The sequence below is a fragment of the Saccostrea echinata genome, unplaced genomic scaffold, assembly GCF_033153115.1.
Source record: "Saccostrea echinata isolate AGI-Se365-2 ecotype Australia unplaced genomic scaffold, CSIRO_AGI_Sech_v1 ptg000052l, whole genome shotgun sequence".
Taxonomy (NCBI): domain Eukaryota; kingdom Metazoa; phylum Mollusca; class Bivalvia; order Ostreida; family Ostreidae; genus Saccostrea; species Saccostrea echinata.
The window spans coordinates 10,913,612-10,923,615 of NW_026889801.1; positions in this window are offsets into that span (position 1 = coordinate 10,913,612).

Consider the following 10,004-nt stretch of genomic DNA (forward strand, 5'->3'; position numbering starts at 1 on the left):
CTTTAGCCGTTGTCGAGAAAAATTCTGGACAAAATGCCATTTAAAAAATACAAATTTCCCCAAAAATCGCGAACGGAAGTGAATTTTGAAAAAATGAAAAACACGTCTGGAGATATTTACATGATGCATCTTCCGCGAAAAAATCTCTGAAATCTGCTCACTCACAGCTGAGATATCGCCATAACTATGAAAAAAAGAATAATAATAATAATAATAATAGAAAACAGACGGAAAACAATAAGGTCTTCCGAAGGAAGTCGGAAGACCTTAATAAAAAGGGACGGGCTGCGTGAGAAAACGTTAACACTGTTCCCTAATGAAAACGTATTAATGGACTGTAGCCCGATTCATCGATATTGTGAGCATGCTGAATTTTTTGAAAATAGCTTTGTTGTAAGCTTAAAAGATCGGGTTCGGATTTTAACATTTCTGACTGAATATCCTGAAATAAATATGAAACATTTAAATAAGCATTTCTTTGGGTTAAATTAAATATGTGTAGCACAAATTAAACTCCCAACATGCATTTTTAGAAGGGAAACACGACAATGAAAGCGAGAATTGTTTTTAATATACCGAAAATCGCTATTTCTGGAAACTGATTAATTCTAAATAAAAATCAAATAAATTCCAAATGTAAAAGAAAGAGAGAATGCTTGGTATTAAAATGTCGTATCATATCAGGAAAATCGAATGCTACTAACGACATCTGAAGAAATAGCCGATAAAAGGTTTAGATCATTTCTTCGTCCACCTGCACTTTAATTTCAAACACAACAGAACCTGTAGTTCTTGCCGTCAAACTTCATGACTTCTATAAACTTATAAGACTCACCGTAAAACTCTCAAGAAAGTTTCTCTGAGGTCTATGCTACATATGTACCAAATATGTTGTCGATCCGAGGTCTGGTTTGAATTTTACAGAAATATTCTACGTTGTTGTTGATGTGATTTTTTTTTAAGAAGGGGGGGGGGAATGAATTATTTATTTTATGCCTCTTATAAACTAAGAATTGTAACTACTTTCACATCTTTAAGCCTGATTGTGACCTTTGGGTCAAGATCAAAGGTCAAGGTCATTTCCAAAACAAAAAAAAACAAAAAACAAAAAAAAAAACCAAAACCAAAACAAAACAAGGAAATCTTTACTTTCTATGTTTTTACCTGATACTGGAGCTGGATGCATGTCCTTACTTTTCATTTGACCCAATGTCAAGGCCAAAGGTCAAGGTCAAAGTTCAAGGTCATTTGGTGAATTGCTATATTTTACAAATATATAAGGAATTTCTTATGTTTTTAAATGACTTTGACCTTGACCTATATTTCAAGGTCAAAGTCAAACATGCCGATGCAGTTGGTCCCATGTCTCTAGGATACACCGTTTTAAAAAAAGCTCATTAAATGTAAGCAGCATAAACTTTCAGGGGCAGTAACTCATACAAGGGACCAAAGAATGCTTTTGCAATGATAGAATGAAGAGAGTATTAAATGAGTCGAAGACACTGCTGAAGGCTTGGAATCTCTACGTTTTACGGTTTCGGAGGAGTAGCGATAACAAGGTTTTATTGCAAAAGGGGTGACAACTTTTGAATGGGTCAAGCTTTGGGGACAAGAATGAAATCCTTAAAATAGTTTTAGAAGGACATATTATAGATGCAAAGATATTCAGTATATGTCGAAAGGTTTTCTACAGAATCTCTGACAAAAAAGCTTTTAAAAATCAGCAAAAACTACCATACATGTTTTTAAAGAGAGAGAAGTCATTAGCAACTGAAAAAAAGAGAAAAACAAAGAAAAAAAAATTAACTACCTCCAGCAGGATTCGAACCCCAGACAGTGGGACAAAGTTTGGATCGGTCATATCTTTGCAATAAATGCACGCATCAAAATATTGAATACATATTTAGAATTTTTGTAAAACACTCTATAAACCCTGTAAATTCTAAAGAAAAATATTGAAAAACAAAAAAGTTGAAAAATTGGACTTTTTGAATTCACTTCCGTTTGCGACCGGAAGTGGCGACGACGAAAAATAAAGGTCGTTCCCCATATTGGAATTTGATGTTCTATTTATTCATTGAGTTTCAATTTCATATCTTTAGCCGTTGTCGAGAAAAATTCTGGACAAAATGCCATTTAAAAAATACAAATTTCCCCAAAAATCGCGAACGGAAGTGAATTTTGAAAAAATGAAAAACACGTCTGGAGATATTTACATGATGCATCTTCCGCGAAAAAATCTCTGAAATCTGCTCACTCACAGCTGAGATATCGCCATAACTATGAAAAAAAGAATAATAATAATAATAATAATAGAAAACAGACGGAAAACAATAAGGTCTTCCGAAGGAAGTCGGAAGACCTTAATAAAAAGGGACGGGCTGCGTGAGAAAACGTTAACACTGTTCCCTAATGAAAACGTATTAATGGACTGTAGCCCGATTCATCGATATTGTGAGCATGCTGAATTTTTTGAAAATAGCTTTGTTGTAAGCTTAAAAGATCGGGTTCGGATTTTAACATTTCTGACTGAATATCCTGAAATAAATATGAAACATTTAAATAAGCATTTCTTTGGGTTAAATTAAATATGTGTAGCACAAATTAAACTCCCAACATGCATTTTTAGAAGGGAAACACGACAATGAAAGCGAGAATTGTTTTTAATATACCGAAAATCGCTATTTCTGGAAACTGATTAATTCTAAATAAAAATCAAATAAATTCCAAATGTAAAAGAAAGAGAGAATGCTTGGTATTAAAATGTCGTATCATATCAGGAAAATCGAATGCTACTAACGACATCTGAAGAAATAGCCGATAAAAAGTTTAGATCATTTCTTCGTCCACCTGCACTTTAATTTCAAACACAACAGAACCTGTAGTTCTTGCCGTCAAACTTCATGACTTCTATAAACTTATAAGACTCACCGTAAAACTCTCAAGAAAGTTTCTCTGAGGTCTATGCTACATATGTACCAAATATGTTGTCGATCCGAGGTCTGGTTTGAATTTTACAGAAATATTCTACGTTGTTGTTGATGTGATTTTTTTTTAAGAAGGGGGGGGGGAATGAATTATTTATTTTATGCCTCTTATAAACTAAGAATTGTAACTACTTTCACATCTTTAAGCCTGATTGTGACCTTTGGGTCAAGATCAAAGGTCAAGGTCATTTCCAAAACAAAAAACAAAAAAAAAAAAAACCCAAAACCAAAACAAAACAAGGAAATCTTTACTTTCTATGTTTTTACCTGATACTGGAGCTGGATGCATGTCCTTACTTTTCATTTGACCCAATGTCAAGGCCAAAGGTCAAGGTCAAAGTTCAAGGTCATTTGGTGAATTGCTATATTTTACAAATATATAAGGAATTTCTTATGTTTTTAAATGACTTTGACCTTGACCTATATTTCAAGGTCAAAGTCAAACATGCCGATGCAGTTGGTCCCATGTCTCTAGGATACACCGTTTTAAAAAAAAGCTCATTAAATGTAAGCAGCATAAACTTTCAGGGGCAGTAACTCATACAAGGGACCAAAGAATGCTTTTGCAATGATAGAATGAAGAGTATTAAATGAGTCGAAGACACTGCTGAAGGCTTGGAATCTCTACGTTTTACGGTTTCGGAGGAGTAGCGATAACAAGGTTTTATTGCAAAAGGGGTGACAACTTTTGAATGGGTCAAGCTTTGGGGACAAGAATGAAATCCTTAAAATAGTTTTAGAAGGACATATTATAGATGCAAAGATATTCAGTATATGTCGAAAGGTTTTCTACAGAATCTCTGACAAAAAAGCTTTTAAAAATCAGCAAAAACTACCATACATGTTTTTAAAGAGAGAGAAGTCATTAGCAACTGAAAAAAAAGAGAAAAACAAAGAAAAAAAAATTAACTACCTCCAGCAGGATTCGAACCCCAGACAGTGGGACAAAGTTTGGATCGGTCATATCTTTGCAATAAATGCACGCATCAAAATATTGAATACATATTTAGAATTTTTGTAAAACACTCTATAAACCCTGTAAATTCTAAAGAAAAATATTGAAAAACAAAAAAGTTGAAAAATTGGACTTTTTGAATTCACTTCCGTTTGCGACCGGAAGTGGCGACGACGAAAAATAAAGGTCGTTCCCCATATTGGAATTTGATGTTCTATTTATTCATTGAGTTTCAATTTCATATCTTTAGCCGTTGTCGAGAAAAATTCTGGACAAAATGCCATTTAAAAAATACAAATTTCCCCAAGTCTGGAGATATTTACATGATGCATCTTCCGCGAAAAAATCTCTGAAATCTGCTCACTCACAGCTGAGATATCGCCATAACTATGAAAAAAAGAATAATAATAATAATAGAAAACAGACGGAAAACAATAAGGTCTTCCGAAGGAAGTCGGAAGACCTTAATAAAAAGGGACGGGCTGCGTGAGAAAACGTTAATACTGTTCCCTAATGAAAACGTATTAATGGACTGTAGCCCGATTCATTGATATTGTGAGCATGCTGAATTTTTTGAAAATAGCTTTGTTGTAAGCTTAAAAGATCGGGTTCGGATTTTAACATTTCTGACTGAATATCCTGAAATAAATATGAAACATTTAAATAAGCATTTCTTTGGGTTAAATTAAATATGTGTAGCACAAATTAAACTCCCAACATGCATTTTTAGAAGGGAAACACGACAATGAAAGCGAGAATTGTTTTTAATATACCGAAAATCGCTATTTCTGGAAACTGATTAATTCTAAATAAAAATCAAATAAATTCCAAATGTAAAAGAAAGAGAGAATGCTTGGTATTAAAATGTCGTATCATATCAGGAAAATCGAATGCTACTAACGACATCTGAAGAAATAGCCGATAAAAGGTTTAGATCATTTCTTCGTCCACCTGCACTTTAATTTCAAACACAACAGAACCTGTAGTTCTTGCCGTCAAACTTCATGACTTCTATAAACTTATAAGACTCACCGTAAAACTCTCAAGAAAGTTTCTCTGAGGTCTATGCTACATATGTACCAAATATGTTGTCGATCCGAGGTCTGGTTTGAATTTTACAGAAATATTCTACGTTGTTGTTGATGTGATTTTTTTTTAAGAAGGGGGGGGGAATGAATTATTTATTTTATGCCTCTTATAAACTAAGAATTGTAACTACTTTCACATCTTTAAGCCTGATTGTGACCTTTGGGTCAAGATCAAAGGTCAAGGTCATTTCCAAAACAAAACAAAAAAAAAAAAAAAAAAAAAAAAACCAAAACAAAACAAGGAAATCTTTACTTTCTATGTTTTTACCTGATACTGGAGCTGGATGCATGTCCTTACTTTTCATTTGACCCAATGTCAAGGCCAAAGGTCAAGGTCAAAGTTCAAGGTCATTTGGTGAATTGCTATATTTTACAAATATATAAGGAATTTCTTATGTTTTTAAATGACTTTGACCTTGACCTATATTTCAAGGTCAAAGTCAAACATGCCGATGCAGTTGGTCCCATGTCTCTAGGATACACCGTTTTAAAAAAAGCTCATTAAATGTAAGCAGCATAAACTTTCAGGGGCAGTAACTCATACAAGGGACCAAAGAATGCTTTTGCAATGATAGAATGAAGAGAGTATTAAATGAGTCGAAGACACTGCTGAAGGCTTGGAATCTCTACGTTTTACGGTTTCGGAGGAGTAGCGATAACAAGGTTTTATTGCAAAAGGGGTGACAACTTTTGAATGGGTCAAGCTTTGGGGACAAGAATGAAATCCTTAAAATAGTTTTAGAAGGACATATTATAGATGCAAAGATATTCAGTATATGTCGAAAGGTTTTCTACAGAATCTCTGACAAAAAAGCTTTTAAAAATCAGCAAAAACTACCATACATGTTTTTAAAGAGAGAGAAGTCATTAGCAACTGAAAAAAAGAGAAAAACAAAGAAAAAAAAAAATAACTACCTCCAGCAGGATTCGAACCCCAGACAGTGGGACAAAGTTTGGATCGGTCATATCTTTGCAATAAATGCACGCATCAAAATATTGAATACATATTTAGAATTTTTGTAAAACACTCTATAAACCCTGTAAATTCTAAAGAAAAATATTGAAAAACAAAAAAGTTGAAAAATTGGACTTTTTGAATTCACTTCCGTTTGCGACCGGAAGTGGCGACGACGAAAAATAAAGGTCGTTCCCCATATTGGAATTTGATGTTCTATTTATTCATTGAGTTTCAATTTCATATCTTTAGCCGTTGTCGAGAAAAATTCTGGACAAAATGCCATTTAAAAAATACAAATTTCCCCAAAAATCGCGAACGGAAGTGAATTTTGAAAAAATGAAAAACACGTCTGGAGATATTTACATGATGCATCTTCCGCGAAAAAATCTCTGAAATCTGCTCACTCACAGCTGAGATATCGCCATAACTATGAAAAAAAGAATAATAATAATAATAATAATAGAAAACAGACGGAAAACAATAAGGTCTTCCGAAGGAAGTCGGAAGACCTTAATAAAAAGGGACGGGCTGCGTGAGAAAACGTTAACACTGTTCCCTAATGAAAACGTATTAATGGACTGTAGCCCGATTCATCGATATTGTGAGCATGCTGAATTTTTTGAAAATAGCTTTGTTGTAAGCTTAAAAGATCGGGTTCGGATTTTAACATTTCTGACTGAATATCCTGAAATAAATATGAAACATTTAAATAAGCATTTCTTTGGGTTAAATTAAATATGTGTAGCACAAATTAAACTCCCAACATGCATTTTTAGAAGGGAAACACGACAATGAAAGCGAGAATTGTTTTTAATATACCGAAAATCGCTATTTCTGGAAACTGATTAATTCTAAATAAAAATCAAATAAATTCCAAATGTAAAAGAAAGAGAGAATGCTTGGTATTAAAATGTCGTATCATATCAGGAAAATCGAATGCTACTAACGACATCTGAAGAAATAGCCGATAAAAGGTTTAGATCATTTCTTCGTCCACCTGCACTTTAATTTCAAACACAACAGAACCTGTAGTTCTTGCCGTCAAACTTCATGACTTCTATAAACTTATAAGACTCACCGTAAAACTCTCAAGAAAGTTTCTCTGAGGTCTATGCTACATATGTACCAAATATGTTGTCGATCCGAGGTCTGGTTTGAATTTTACAGAAATATTCTACGTTGTTGTTGATGTGATTTTTTTTTAAGAAGGGGGGGGGGAATGAATTATTTATTTTATGCCTCTTATAAACTAAGAATTGTAACTACTTTCACATCTTTAAGCCTGATTGTGACCTTTGGGTCAAGATCAAAGGTCAAGGTCATTTCCAAAACAAAACAAAAAAAAAAAAAAAAAAAAAAAACCAAAACAAAACAAGGAAATCTTTACTTTCTATGTTTTTACCTGATACTGGAGCTGGATGCATGTCCTTACTTTTCATTTGACCCAATGTCAAGGCCAAAGGTCAAGGTCAAAGTTCAAGGTCATTTGGTGAATTGCTATATTTTACAAATATATAAGGAATTTCTTATGTTTTTAAATGACTTTGACCTTGACCTATATTTCAAGGTCAAAGTCAAACATGCCGATGCAGTTGGTCCCATGTCTCTAGGATACACCGTTTTAAAAAAAGCTCATTAAATGTAAGCAGCATAAACTTTCAGGGGCAGTAACTCATACAAGGGACCAAAGAATGCTTTTGCAATGATAGAATGAAGAGAGTATTAAATGAGTCGAAGACACTGCTGAAGGCTTGGAATCTCTACGTTTTACGGTTTCGGAGGAGTAGCGATAACAAGGTTTTATTGCAAAAGGGGTGACAACTTTTGAATGGGTCAAGCTTTGGGGACAAGAATGAAATCCTTAAAATAGTTTTAGAAGGACATATTATAGATGCAAAGATATTCAGTATATGTCGAAAGGTTTTCTACAGAATCTCTGACAAAAAAGCTTTTAAAAATCAGCAAAAACTACCATACATGTTTTTAATGAGAGAGAAGTCATTAGCAACTGAAAAAAAGAGAAAAACAAAGAAAAAAAAATTAACTACCTCCAGCAGGATTCGAACCCCAGACAGTGGGACAAAGTTTGGATCGGTCATATCTTTGCAATAAATGCACGCATCAAAATATTGAATACATATTTAGAATTTTTGTAAAACACTCTATAAACCCTGTAAATTCTAAAGAAAAATATTGAAAAACAAAAAAGTTGAAAAATTGGACTTTTTGAATTCACTTCCGTTTGCGACCGGAAGTGGCGACGACGAAAAATAAAGGTCGTTCCCCATATTGGAATTTGATGTTCTATTTATTCATTGAGTTTCAATTTCATATCTTTAGCCGTTGTCGAGAAAAATTCTGGACAAAATGCCATTTAAAAAATACAAATTTCCCCAAAAATCGCGAACGGAAGTGAATTTTGAAAAAATGAAAAACACGTCTGGAGATATTTACATGATGCATCTTCCGCGAAAAAATCTCTGAAATCTGCTCACTCACAGCTGAGATATCGCCATAACTATGAAAAAAAGAATAATAATAATAATAATAATAGAAAACAGACGGAAAACAATAAGGTCTTCCGAAGGAAGTCGGAAGACCTTAATAATAATAATAATAAGAAACAGAGTAAAAACAATATGTTCCCAAACTTCGTTTGGGGAACATAAAAATAAATGTCGCAACATTAATTCCTCATTTATTGTCTCTGAATGTACATACAGAATAAAATAACAGGGTGCCATGGGCCACAACGCTCACCTGAGTCACTTTTGCCCTGCTGTTCTGCATCAGATTTTTTTCCCAGAATACATGTATTCTTCTGTATTTTTGATTGACTTTTTATAGCCCCACCCTTAAACCGGGGCTATGTCTGAACAAAAAGAGGGATCATTACCAGAGGATGATTCCACATTAAATTGATTCATCATGGATTTGCTCTTGAGGAGTTTTAAAGATTTTTCCCTATATAATCCCTATTGTGGCTTCACCCGACTCCCAGGGGTCATAATTTGAACAATTTAGAATCTACACTAACTCAGGAAGCTTCAACATATGATTCAGCCTTTTTGGTGCAGTGGTTCGTGAGAAGATTTTTAAAGATGTCTCCTATATATTTCAATGTAAAACATTGATTCCCTATTTTGATCTCATCCTAACCCCAGAGGCCGGCCCCACCCACCCCCGGGGGCCATGTTTCGGACAACGTAGAATCTATATTACCTCAGGAAGCTTCCACATAAGTTTCAGCTTTCCTGGTCCAATTGTTCTTGAGAAGATTTTCAAATATATTTCAAAGTAAAACTTTGATTCCCTATATTGTGGCCCCACCCTAATCCCGAAGGCAATGTTTTGAACAATCTAAAATCTACACTACCTCATCAGTCCTCATGAAGCTTTCACATAAATATCAGCTTTTCTGTTCCATGCAGTGGTTCTTGAAAAAATAAAATTTTTCCTATATATTTCAAAGTTAAACTTTGATTCCCTATTGGCTCCATCCAATTCCCGGGGGCCATGATTTGTATTATTTAGAATCTACACTATCCCAAGGAGCTTCCACATAAGTTTCATCTTTCCTAGTCTAGTTGTTCTTGTGAAGAAGATATTTAAAGATTTTCCTTTATATTTCAATGTAAAACTTTGATTCACTATTGTGGCCCCACCCTTCCCCCAGGAGCCATGATTTGAACAATTTAGAATCTACTCAGGAAGCTGTCACATAAGTTTCATCTTTTCTGGTCCAGTTTCCTTGAGAAGAAATTTTTAATGACCCCACCCTATTTTGCCTCTCCTTTATTATCTCCCCTTGGAAGGGGGCTTGGCCTTTCATTTTAAGAATTTAGAATCTCCTTTACCAAGAAATGCTTTGTACCAACTTTGGTTAAAATTGGCCCAGAGGTTCTTGAGAAGAAGTTGAAAATGTGAAAAGTTTACAGGCAGACAGACAGACGCCGGACAACGGGTGATCAGAAAAGCTCACTTGAGCTTTCAGCTCAGGTGAGCTAATAACAATT